Source organism: Hyperolius riggenbachi, chromosome 4 (genome assembly GCF_040937935.1).
Source record: "Hyperolius riggenbachi isolate aHypRig1 chromosome 4, aHypRig1.pri, whole genome shotgun sequence".
NCBI lineage: Eukaryota > Metazoa > Chordata > Amphibia > Anura > Hyperoliidae > Hyperolius > Hyperolius riggenbachi.
The window spans coordinates 472,182,561-472,194,891 of record NC_090649.1 but is presented as its reverse complement, the minus strand read 5'-3'; the positions used below and the strand labels follow the sequence as shown (position 1 = coordinate 472,194,891).

General features: G+C 44.3%; 1 long non-coding RNA gene across 2 annotated transcripts in view; it reads left to right on the top strand.

Annotated features, from left to right (window-relative positions):
- The window catches only part of LOC137570990 (uncharacterized), a 354,595-nt gene that overhangs the window by 293,525 nt on the left and 48,739 nt on the right, over nt 1-12,331 (top strand). The window lies entirely within an intron of this gene.

The following is a 12,331-nucleotide window of genomic DNA, read 5'->3' as shown; positions in this document are numbered from 1 at the left end:
CGAAACGGCTGTTGTGCCGTCCTACTTCCCCTGGCCACCATCTCCCTTATCCACCCCACGTCACCAGGAATGCAGGTCAGACGTATTAGGCTTCTCCTGTTTATATGAAGTTGTCTTCTGTACTTGATGATGCGGCAATATGAAATAAAGCTTTAAAGGGACAGTGCCTGGACTACCTCTGTTGTGTGAGATCTCACTTTAGTCAGGGGAACCTTTAGCTTCCTAATACTTGGGGGCACCTCTAGCTACTTAATACTGAGGATAGCTCTGGCTACCTAAAACTAAGAGACACCTGTAGCTACCTATGACGGGCAAGGGAAGTAAGGAAGAAGTGACAGCTAAGCCAGACAGCACACTTGCAGTGCAGTTCGGTGGGGGGGTTTGTAGGTTCATGAAGGGCGGAGCCTAGGGTGCCAGGACATTTGTGCCTATAGGACATTTGTGCCTATAGGCTCCTGTGATGTAAATCCATAGCTGATTCTGGGCCCAGGCTGTACAAGCAAAGGCCTGGAGCACCCTCTAGTGTACAGGCCACAATATTGCACCCTCTAATAAATTTAGTCCGACTGCAGTGCTTAGAACACTGTATCCCGGCTTTTGCTGCACCCCTGTGATATCCTGTAGCTTTCCAGTTTCCCATGCTGTGTAATCCTGGGCTGATATTAACGTACATGTTTGTACACCGCCAGTGAGATGGGCGCAGGGTGAGCCAAATGACGGCTCACCCTGCTGCCACTCAAATCCACGGCGACATAAAATACTATTCCGGAACCGTGAATTACCCTTACACACCCTGTTTCAGCGCTTAGGGGTGAGCTCTGTGCGCCGAAACCACCTGCTTTGTTATATTACCCCACTCATTCCATACCGTGTGTGTGTGTGTGTGTGTGTGTGTGTGTACTGTGTGTGTGTGTGTGTGTGTGTGTGTGTGCGTGCGTGCGTGCGTGTGTGTGTGTGTGTGTGGTGTGTGTGTGGTGTGTGTGTGTGTGTGTGTGTGTGTGTGTGTGTGTCCGTCTGTGTGTGTGTGTGTGTGTATGTGTGTGTGTGTGTGTGTGTGTGTGTGTGTGTGTGTGTGTGTGTGTGTGTGTATGTGTGTGTGTCTATATATGTGTGTGTCTATGTGTGTGTGAATATATGTGTGTGTACGTGTGTGTCTTTGTGTGTCTATGTGTGTGTATGTGTGTGTATATATATATGTGTGTGTATATGTATATGTGTGTATATATATATGTATATGTGTGTGTGTGTGTGTGTGTGTGTGTGTAGTGTGTGTGTGTGTGTGTGTAGTGTGTGTGTGTGTGTGTGTGTGTGAATATGTGTGTGTGTATGTGTGTGTGTCTATATATGTGTGTGTCTATGTGTGTGTGAATATATGTGTGTGTACGTGTGTGTCTATGTGTGTATATGTGTGTGTATGTGTGTGTATATATATATATATATATGTGTGTGTATAATATGTGTGTATATATATGTGTGTGTGTGTGTGTGTGTGTGTGTGTGTGTGTGTGTGTATGTGTGTGTGTCTATATATGTGTGTGTCTATGTGTGTGTGAATATATGTGTGTGTACGTGTGTGTCTATGTGTGTCTATGTGTGTGTATGTGTGTGTATATATATGTGTGTGTATATATATATATGTATATATGTGTGTGTGTGTGTCTGTGTGTGTAGTGTGTGTGTGTGTGTGGGGGGGGGGGGGGGGGGAGGGGGCGGCATAGGTTGTTTTGCCTTTGAAACATCAAATAATTAAATAAAAGAACTATGGGCACAGGTAAAAAAGTCACAAAACACTACCGTAGTACTACTATTTAGTCATAATGTTAACTAAATGACAGTGTTTCTTAAAGAGGAACTCCAGTAAAAATAATGTAATAAAAAGTGCTTCGTTTTTATAATAATTATAAATGATTTAGTCAGTGTTTCCCCATTGTAAAATATTTCCTCTTCCTGATTTACATTCAGACATTTATCACATGGTGACATTTTTACTGCTGACAGGTAATGTCACTGGAAGGAAAAACTACTTGCTTTTTTAGCAAGTAGGAAACAGATGTTGTTTCCCACAATGCAAAAAGGCTACCACAGTGTGATGTCAGGACCATGGTTCTGACATCACACTGTGGGAGGGGTTTCACCACAATATCAGCCATACAGAGCCTCTGATGATCCGTTTGTGAAAAGGAAAATATTTCTCATGGGAAAGGGGGTATCAGCTACTGATTGGGATGAAGTTCAATTCTTGGTTACGGTTTCTCTTTAACTTTTTTTGCTTTAAATGAGGGAATCCGATCAAGTATTGGAGAAGCAATCAGAGATAATGTAGGAATGACAGACGCGTGACCTTAGAAATACCTGAAGCACGCAGGAACGCAGGTGATGTATTAATGCCATGAATCAATCCTTTAATGCCGCAGATTTCACCTTTCAAGCAGAGCAGAGAAGACCCAGGTGACACTGCGCTTCCCACATTCCTGTGTAATGAGGTGACTTCTCAACAATGGAATCCTTTAAAGCTGATCTCAGAGCAAAACATGCACAACTTCATCACAAAACAATCCTCAGTTTCGTGTCCCAGAGCAGTGAATGGAACACACTTCCAGCAAATGTCCCACTTCTGCTGGGCGGCAAGGTAGCCATCACACACAATGCAGCACCAGCCAGCAGCAGAGAACCTGTCTGAGGCCCAGTGCACATCAAACACCTCTAGCAGATCCGCAAACCGCTAGAGGTTTTTGAAGCAGATTTTCAGAGCGATTCTAGGCATGTATAGAGAGGTTTTCCAAACATGCCTAGCGTTTTCTGGAACTTGTTGTGTAGCAGATTACAAATATTGGTTTAGTAAAGCTGTTACTGAACAGCTTCTGTAACAAAAACGCCTGGAAAATTACTCTGATCTAGCGTTTTTCAGAGCAGTTTTCCACTTTCCTATACTTCAACATTCCTGCAGAAATGTATCAAAAATCTAAAAAAAGCTGCAGCCCCCTGAGTTTGCGTTTGTGGAAAAAACGAACCACTCTGGTGTGCACCAGCCCATTCACTTTCATTAGCCAAGAGGTTTTCCCCCTGCAAGCATTTTAAAAAACGCCTCAGAACGGGTCTGGTGTGCACCAGCCCTGAATATCCAGTGGAGAAGCCTGCCCTTGGCTGAAGGCAACTTATTCCTTTCCTTCAGAACAGTTTCTTCTGTAGTAGTTTAGTTGCTGAGTTTTTATAGAATGAGAGGAATTGGTTTTACTTCCCCTCGTTTATTTAAAGGAGTTGCAAGGTAAAAATTGTGGGCAGTATCAACAGAATTAACTAAAATGCAGTCTAGTAAAGCAACCACAAGATGTCACTGTAAAATGCAAAGTGCTGCATTAATCTCTATGGTGTGTTTTTTTTTTTCCTGTTTTCACTCTCTGTTCTAAGTAAGCTGCATTTCCTGATGACGGTGAATGATTTATCTCTACATGTTTTTTGTTTAGTAAAGAGCATGGTTGGCCTGTGACCTGAACGACCGGAGCGGTCACTCAGGGCGCCGGCTTCCAGGGGGGGGCACGTGATATGCATTCAACTGGCCCTGGCCGCATTTCTACCTGCTGGCTGCGGCTGTGGGCTCTGGGTCCGTCTGTGGCTGCTGCGGGTGGTAGCTCCGCCCCCTCGTGTTGCTGATTCTGATGGGGGCGAAGACTCCAGGAACCTGCTGCTGCCTCTCTGTGTGAGCCGTGCATGCCAGTAGCACCGCCCCTCGCTCACAGGCGATGTCTGCACTGTGGACTAATTAGAGAGAGACCGGCTTGTCACTTCTGACTCCTGTCCATCTTCTGTCCCCATCTACAAGCAGAAAAGTAAGATTCCCGAACTGCCTCCCGGTTGGGGAAGTGTGTGTGTGTGTGGGGGGGGGGGGGGGGGGGGTGCTAAACTGGAATCTGCTTGTATACAATACACTGTTTATCTGCCTAGCTATAAAGCTGTTTATATATACTAAAGGGGGGGATCTGCCTATATACACTAAAGGGGGGATCTGCCTATATATACTAAAGGGGGGATCTGCCTATATATACTAAAGCGGGGATCTGCCTACATACACTAAAAGGGGGAATCTGCCTATATACACTAAAAGGGGGGAGGGGTCTGCTTATATACACTTAAAGGGGATCTGACTATATACACTAAAGGGGAGAATCTGCCTACATACCATACACTAAAGGGGCTATGTCTATATATATTAACCTCCTTGGCGGTTATCCCGAGCTAGGGTAGGGGCGGAAAACCGCAGCTAAGAGCGGTAATCCCGACCTCTGCTCGGGGTAGCCGCTAGAGGCTGTGTGCAGAGTATAGCGTGCAGCGCACCTTTCTACATACCTCCCGGGGGATCCCGACGTCTGCTGGCAGTCTTCTTCCTCTTCTTCGGGCCTCTACTTCCTGCTGGTGAGATCTCCAGCTGTTGTCATGATGACAGTCGGCAATTTCACTTTAGAGTTGCAGCGCCACCCGGAGGATGGAGGTATAACTGCAGTGCTGGAGCCAGGGAGGTGAGTGATTGAAGAACTGCTGCAGATCTCCCTGGCTGCATGATTTTTCCAGGTTTTAGGGTCTGAAAGGGTGCAAAAAAATTGCACTGCTTTTAGACCCTAAAATCCGGAAAGATTCATAACACCAAGGGGGTTAAAGGGGAATCTGCCTCTATACACTGAAGGGGGGGATCTGCCTATATATATACTAAAAGGGGATCTGCCTATATATAATAAAGGGGGGGTCTGCCTATATACACTAAAAGGGTGGGGGGGAGGGACTGCCTATATACACTAAAGGGGGGAATCTGCATATGTACACCAAAGGCACATGCAAAAAGGATGAAGAGGGGGGCACCAAAATCTAGTTACGCTCAGGGCGCTGTGAAACCTAAGGCTGGCCCTGGTAAAGAGTTCTAACTTGTTATATTGGGTGCCTATCTGCATGTACAGAACACTCTGCTCCAACAACCTTTTTAAGAGATTTACTTTTGCACCTGCACAGAATGCTCCCAGTGGTGAAAGCGCGACCTGATGGGTCAGCAAAGAGCTGGAACGTGGAGCATAGCCCACCTACGGCACACTTCTAGGGGGCTGGGGGAACCCCAGCTGTGTTCAAGAAGTATTATATGGTTATCACGTTAATAGCTACTTCCGCCGCACCGCCTGGCATGTAGTGTGATATGCCCCATAGGCTTTCATTGCCCTAGCGTTTAGCTGCGGTAAAATGCCTCACCGCACCGGTGTGAGAGGCCCCTAAATTAACAATGGGGGTATTTCGCTTACTGTTATGAAGTGGTGTATTATGGGTATTGCTTCTCTTGCTTGTGTGGAGGTGAAAACTGCAGATACCTTTACTCACATACCGCAAATAGACTCAAGTAGGTAAAAAAATAGCACTTTTAAGTATTCTTAATGCAGTTTAAGCGAGCCGTCAGCTTCCTCTGTCCCGGCCGGGATAATGATTTGTGTCTGCGAGGCCCGGCCTGACTGTAGCCACAGGAAAGCAAGACTCCAATGTCAGCGCCAAGCCCTCACGGCACAAGGTGAATTCACTCGTGAAAACGGATCTTCTTCACGAGCCTCAGAACTGAAAGTGAATTGATGGTAATTTCAGTCGCAGACGCTGGCACCAGAAACAATTATTTCTCAAACCCGAGAGCGCCTCTGCTAAAGTAGTTAAGGTTATATTTTTATTCAAGAAGGAAAAAGTGATGATAATTTCTTAAAACTGAAGAAACAAAATCCTTGACTCCCGGCCAACCCTCTGCAAAACAAGATCCTTTACGGCAGTGCTGAGGGCCTGAGTATGCACAGTATACGTACAGAGCTAGTTCTCTGTGTACCCAAATCCCAGTCACACTTTTTGTTTTCCCTCCGTCCCCCTCCCCCTCCCTACTCCCATCCATCCAAGGCCGGATTTATATTTTTTTCCACCCCTAGGGCAACTTTCTAGAAGCCTCCCTTCCATGTGCAGCACCCCCCTACTATTACTTGTGCAGCCCCCTCTTTCATGTCTAACATTCATGTACAGTAGCTTCCTTCAGTTATATACAAATCCCTTGGGCAGCAGCTCCCTATTTCCATGTGTTGCTCCTTATTTGCAATCTTTGTATTCCATTTGCATCCTCTTCTTCCATATGCAGCATTCCTACTTCCATGTCGAGCCGCCCTTCGACCAGCTGCCGTCCAAGGCCTGGGCCTTTGTGACCTTTGCAGAAATCCGGCCCTGCTCCCTTATCCCATATAACAGAAAGCTGGGACTCCATCCATCCAGTTTTTCAGAGCACTGATGTGAAAAGCTAACTAAGCACACAAGTCTATGACTTCTCCTTTGTATCCTGGGTGTGGCTAAGGCTGGGCTCACACTACGACTCGGATGCAGCGCATGCAGAAATGGTGCAGTAAGCACATCCACTCAGGCTGTCCATGCCACATAATTCACATTACCTGTCATTTTGCAAATTTTGCTCCATTCACGTCCCCGCCTGTCTTCTTTGTCCACCCTCATCCTTCTATGCTACCGATTCCTCCTCTTGTACCGAAACCACTGAATTGTAAAAAAAATCAGCTGGAGTCCTTCCTAGCAACAGTAAGTGTTCTCTTTGGTCCACCATGAACCAATGAGCCAATGTGAATATTCCCTGTTGTGCAGAAAAAGTGGGATCAGCGCATCACCAGGCCGCCTCTGAATGGCCTCAGCTCAGAGATGCGCTGAGCCCCCCCAGAGACTACAAACGCACCTTGAACCCAAACAGAGGCTCTGCATATACACCAAAGAAAAACTAACAAGTGGGAGCAGCTGACCAGAATTAAATCAAACATAGCAAAGAAATGAACAGCGCTACTTAAAAACAGATGAATGCTTACCTGCAAAAAAGTTCAGACCCCACTCATGGGATACAAATACACAATGAGCACACATACAACCTGTCTACCACTTGGAGGATGTTAGTTTCCACTAACAGCTTGCATGCAATTTGTTAGGTACTCGTCCCTCCCACTGTCGAAGAAGTCTTTCCTCCATGGGAGGGGACCTAACACTAACTAAATTCTACCTATGCATATGCATAGCCTGGGCGCGCTACCAGTAAAGCCCAGGCTATGCATATGCATAGGTAGAATTTAGTTAGTGTTAGGTCCCCTCCCATGGAGGAAAGACTTCTTCGACAGTGGGAGGGACGAGTACCTAACAAATTACATGCAAGCTGTTAGTGGAAACTAACATCCTCCAAGTGGTAGACAGGTTGTATGTGTGCTCATTGTGTATTTGTATCCCATGAGTGGGGTCTGCAGTTTTTTGCAGGTAAGCATTCATCTGTTTTTAAGTAGCGCTGTTCATTTCTTTGCTATAATATTCCCTGTTGCTAAGAAGGATTCCCATTGATCTTTTGCAAACCAATGGGATCCCCATGCTTCTGCTGAGCATGCGATCTGCTTCTTTCCTGCAATGGACCAAACAGCGAGTGTCAACAGCGGCGGAACCGAATCCACGAGACAGGTGTGTGGGCATTTTGCATGTGGCGACCGGCCTAGTGGGCTTACTTAGAGTTGGATTTGTGGCATTTGCCATCGCCCGTTAGCCCGGGGAACAGTGAATGGGAATGCACTTCCCATTCATTGATCCAAGCCACCGTATCAATGATCGCAAGCATCAATGAGATGCCTGTCATAGTGTCTTCTGGAGTAACACATCCACACGTTACTTCTTGTTTAGCGTACTAGTAGTATGCAACAGAAAGTAATGCGCAAAGACATCTTGTGGCCATATAGTAAAACTACATCTACATAATTTTTTTTTCAATAAAAGACTAGGGATGGTCGGAAATGCCAATTTCCGATTCCGCGGTAATTCCGCCATTGCCAAATACCGATTCCGCTTTCCGCTACCAATTTCCGCATTCCAATGCGGAATTTCCGCCGGAAATCGCGGAAATTCCGCCTGATTTTAACATCAATTTTCTCAAAAACTATAAGGTCTTTTTGAAAACTTTTTTGCATCTTGTTCAGAAGATTCTGATTAATAAACGCTGAAAATTTGGTGTTTTTAGGACATACGGGGGCTTTGCTATTAACAGTTAAATTCGGCGGATTTTTACTGTAATGTAAATGCAGAAAATAGGCAGAAGCAGATTTTCTGCATTTTACATTGCAGTAAAAATCTGCCGACTTTAGCGGTTAATAGCAAAGCCCCCGTAAGTCCTAGAAACACCACATTTTCAGGGGTTATTAAACTGAATATTATGAACAAGATGCAAAAAAAGTGTTTAAAAAGAACTTATAGTTTTTGAGAAAATCAATGTTAAAGTCGGGCGGGATTTCCGGCGGAAATTTCCGCGGTTTCCGGAGGAAATCCGCCTAACGCACTTGCATTACCGATTTCCGCATTCCGATGCAGAAATGCAATTTCCGATCGGAATTTCGGAAATTACATTTCCGCGGAATCCGAATGAGCATCCCTATAAAAGACCCACAGTTACATTTAAAATTAATTCCTTACCTCCCACACTCTCCCACAGTACCAAAAACATTTCTTTTTTGCATAAAAAAATTACAATTAAAACAACATACGTAAATAGTTACCTTAGGGACTTAACTTTTTTTAATATGTACGTCGAGAGGGTATATTAATGTTAATTTTTAAATGATGGGCTTGTAAATAGTGACGGATGTAAAACTGAAAAAATGCACCTTTATTTCCAAATAAAATATCGGTGCTATATATTGTACTAGGGAAATATTTTAAATGTTGCAATAACCAGGACTCAAAGTGTGGTGACGTCACCCCCCGGACTCTGCGTGCTGTTACGCTTGCTGAAGCGGAAGTCTGTGTGTAGCCTAGAACGGAGTGATCCTGCAGCGAGTTGCCGGCCGGGACTCAAGCGGATCCAGGAAGTGGAAACATCTGAAGACGTGTGAACCCTTCTCCGTCCCGCTTCTCTTTTGAAAGGAAAGCAATCGACACTAACCAGTGTGGGAACTGTAGGTTAGCTGCTGTGGCAGCAGAAGAATCTATATTTACAAATTCACGAGGAGGAACTTGCTTTCATTTACAATGAACGTGGAAACACTATTTTTGCATATGATCTGAACAAAAAGCTGTACATTTGTTTTTAATACCTTTGAGAAAGCATATACAGATATTGGAGCAGAAACAGTTTAGAGTAACAAGCACGTGCAGGGATTTTTTATGCATGCATATGGTTTTTTGCTGGTTGAGGAATCCAGGCAGGCGTTCCTGGGACTTTTTTGACGCGTCCGGGTTTTTCTGCTGGAACAAGGCTAGTTCTACTATATGTGTGGTTTTACTTGATTGTGAGTTTTATTAAATAGTGCATTTGAACCTATATGCATTAGCGCATGAGTTTTATTGTATAATTTTATGGTGTATAGAGACGGATCCTATATTAACTCTTGCTGCCAACCTTGAATATATTCATCAGCGCCACAATCTTCTGAATTATTTTTAATTTATAGCAAGGACAAAAGTGATCTGGGGGTCTAGAAAGCAGGCTAGGTCATTCTGGTCATTCAGACCCAATGGTCCCATCGCCTCACTTTCGATAATTAATATTAATTCTTCACACGGAAGTTTCTGCTTCCTACAATTTCCCCTCTAGGAAATGAATCAAACCTGTGGTGAGGACATTGGGGTCCCTGCCATGTTCTGAACATATGTGCTCGATCAGTGGAGGGTAACCCTTACCTGAGTTGATCTACATTCGTTGGGTAATTTTCCCTATATGAAACCGATTGCAGGGGCACCAAATATCATAAACAACGAATGTAGCTTTGCAGGTAATGAAGGCATGCCATGAACTCTTCTTTCCAACGACCAAATCTGTGAAATCTTCCAGGTTTCATCAATTTACAAGAGATACACTGTCTGCAAGGGAAAGTTCCTTTTGATAGTCTTTGTTCAAACCAATTTGAGGTCCTTTGTGTTCTGAATTCACTATTAAGCTGGCCACTAATGGTCCAATTTCTAGCGACAAATCGTTCGAGCGATCAGAAATTCTGATCGGAAGTGAAATATTGTAATACATCGTTCACTACACCATCAACGAACCAATCTTTGCTTCCTATCTATCACAACCAACAAGAAAATCCAAATTTTAATTCGACGAAAATTCATTTGGATGACATTTTTTTCATCCACATACCTGGACCATCTTTTCAATGAACCCTTGTAGGAATTATGATTGGAATACAGCACCATCTCTCCCTAAGAAAAAGATTGGCATAAGTGCAGGCCACTGGCCCATTGCCGTGCCGGTGACCTGCCAATACCATTGTCTATTGAGCAAAAAGGCGTTGTAGGAGAGAAAGAAAAGTAAACAATTGCATATAAATTCGATACGATCTGGGTCCCAGGACTGTTTAACCAGATAGAAGCGAACAGCCTCAACACCTATGTTATGTGGAATTCGACTGTATAGATTAACATCAATAGATGCTAAGTTATTTATTTTTGTCAATTTATAATTGGCAACCCCTCTCAGGAATTCTAGGGTATCTTTAAAATAGGAGGTGACATAGTCCAAGAGGACCTGAGAAGATGGTCCAAGTCTCTGTAAGAGAGCCTTGCCCCGAAACGATGGACCATCTTGGTGGTCTGGTCCGAGATTTATGTATCTTCGGAAGACTGTACCAAACAGGTTTCAAGGGGTTCTTGGATATGCCAATTTCCAACTCTGCAGAAATTCCAATTTCTGCCAATGCCGATTATCGATGGCGCAAATATGCGATTCTCATTTTCCGTTTTCCAATTTTCATCTTCATTAATTTGCATCCCCCTCATAATGTGATAGGGATCTGTAATGTTTTTGTTTGTCTGTGCTATTCATCTGTAAAATATATCCTATGTATGTAAAATACTAATAAAAGTCAGTATTATTCTTTTTAAACTGTGTATAATGGTTCCGTTTTTAGATTCTATCGGTGGTTAGACCCGAGGCTGAATCACTTATGAGGAAATTGTCTGGAACCAAATGACTAATTTATCAAATTGTAATAATATCCTATCTTCCTCATAAAAGCCCCCGTTTTTCCCCTCGTTAGCTGATAGTTAGAGGAGTTATGGGTGTTGGCTTTGATTATATCTGTTTATTTTGGATGACATACCTCTAGTTTATCTGATTGGATAATAATAAATACCTGAAGCAATTTTATGTTAGTTTCGCAGGGCTTACAGTGGGAGTCAGAATAACATCAGCGTGAATCAAACTGGATCTACCGCAATGCGAAAGTCATGGCTTTTTAGCACTGTGAGATTCCTGCCAGACGGAAGTGGAGTTGGCACAGGTATGACCTCACTGGTCTGACCAGTCTCTTTTTTTGCCCACTCAGCAGAATTGAGGGGGGAGGGGGTGAAAGTTGTTAGTTGTCAGAAGCTAAACTGTATTTCTTAACAGGCTGTATACATGTTGGATTAGTGTGGCTCTGGGTGTTTCAAGTCCTACCCCATAGAGCATACATGTCAAACTCTGGTCCGCGGGCCAAATCTGGCCCTCTGAGCCATTCAATTTGGCCCTCAAGGGGTTCCCCGCTTTGCATTATGTTTGTCCCACTCTAGACCATCAGGGAAGCTATATTGGTGATGAAGCCCTAGAACACCAGGGAAGCCATATGAGGGAGGTATGAGGACAGCCCTAAACATTAGGGAGGGTGGGGGCCTCTAGACACCAGGGAATGTATAGGGGAAGGAGGACCACTAGACACCAGAGAACGGTATAGGGGCTGGAGGGGGGCCATTTGACACCTGGGAGTTTTATAAGGGAGGAAGGTGGTCAGCAGACATCGAGGTTGGCCCACGACTAAGTCCCAGTGTACAATGTCGGCCCATTTGTATTTGAGTTTGACACCTCTGCCATAGAGCCACATTAATCCATGCCATGCATTGATGGGAATCAAGCAATCCGAAACAGTCTGCATGCATGTTGGTTTAGTGTGGCTCTGTAATATTAACAAGCAGATGCAACATTGCATTCCAGTGGTTCTGGGGGTGTGGTTAGCTTTTAGGGACATCAAAGAGATGATTTGCATATTCAGCAGTGATGCATTTTGGGAGACATCTCAGAGCTCACTCCAACCTGAATAATTGTAAATACCTTCTGTTTTAAGAAGGGAAACTTCTGTTTTTCATTTCATCTTAGTAAGAGGGCTTTTCGGTCTCTTTTAGCCCCCTACACACTCCTGGGAGTTCCGGTTTACCATGAGCTTGCTGGGTACTCTGTTACCTAACCATAGGGGAAAAAACCAAGGTCACACACTTGGATGTGCTGTAGAACAGTGATAGATAAAAGGAATGGCCTACGGTATGTACGATAATCCCTGGG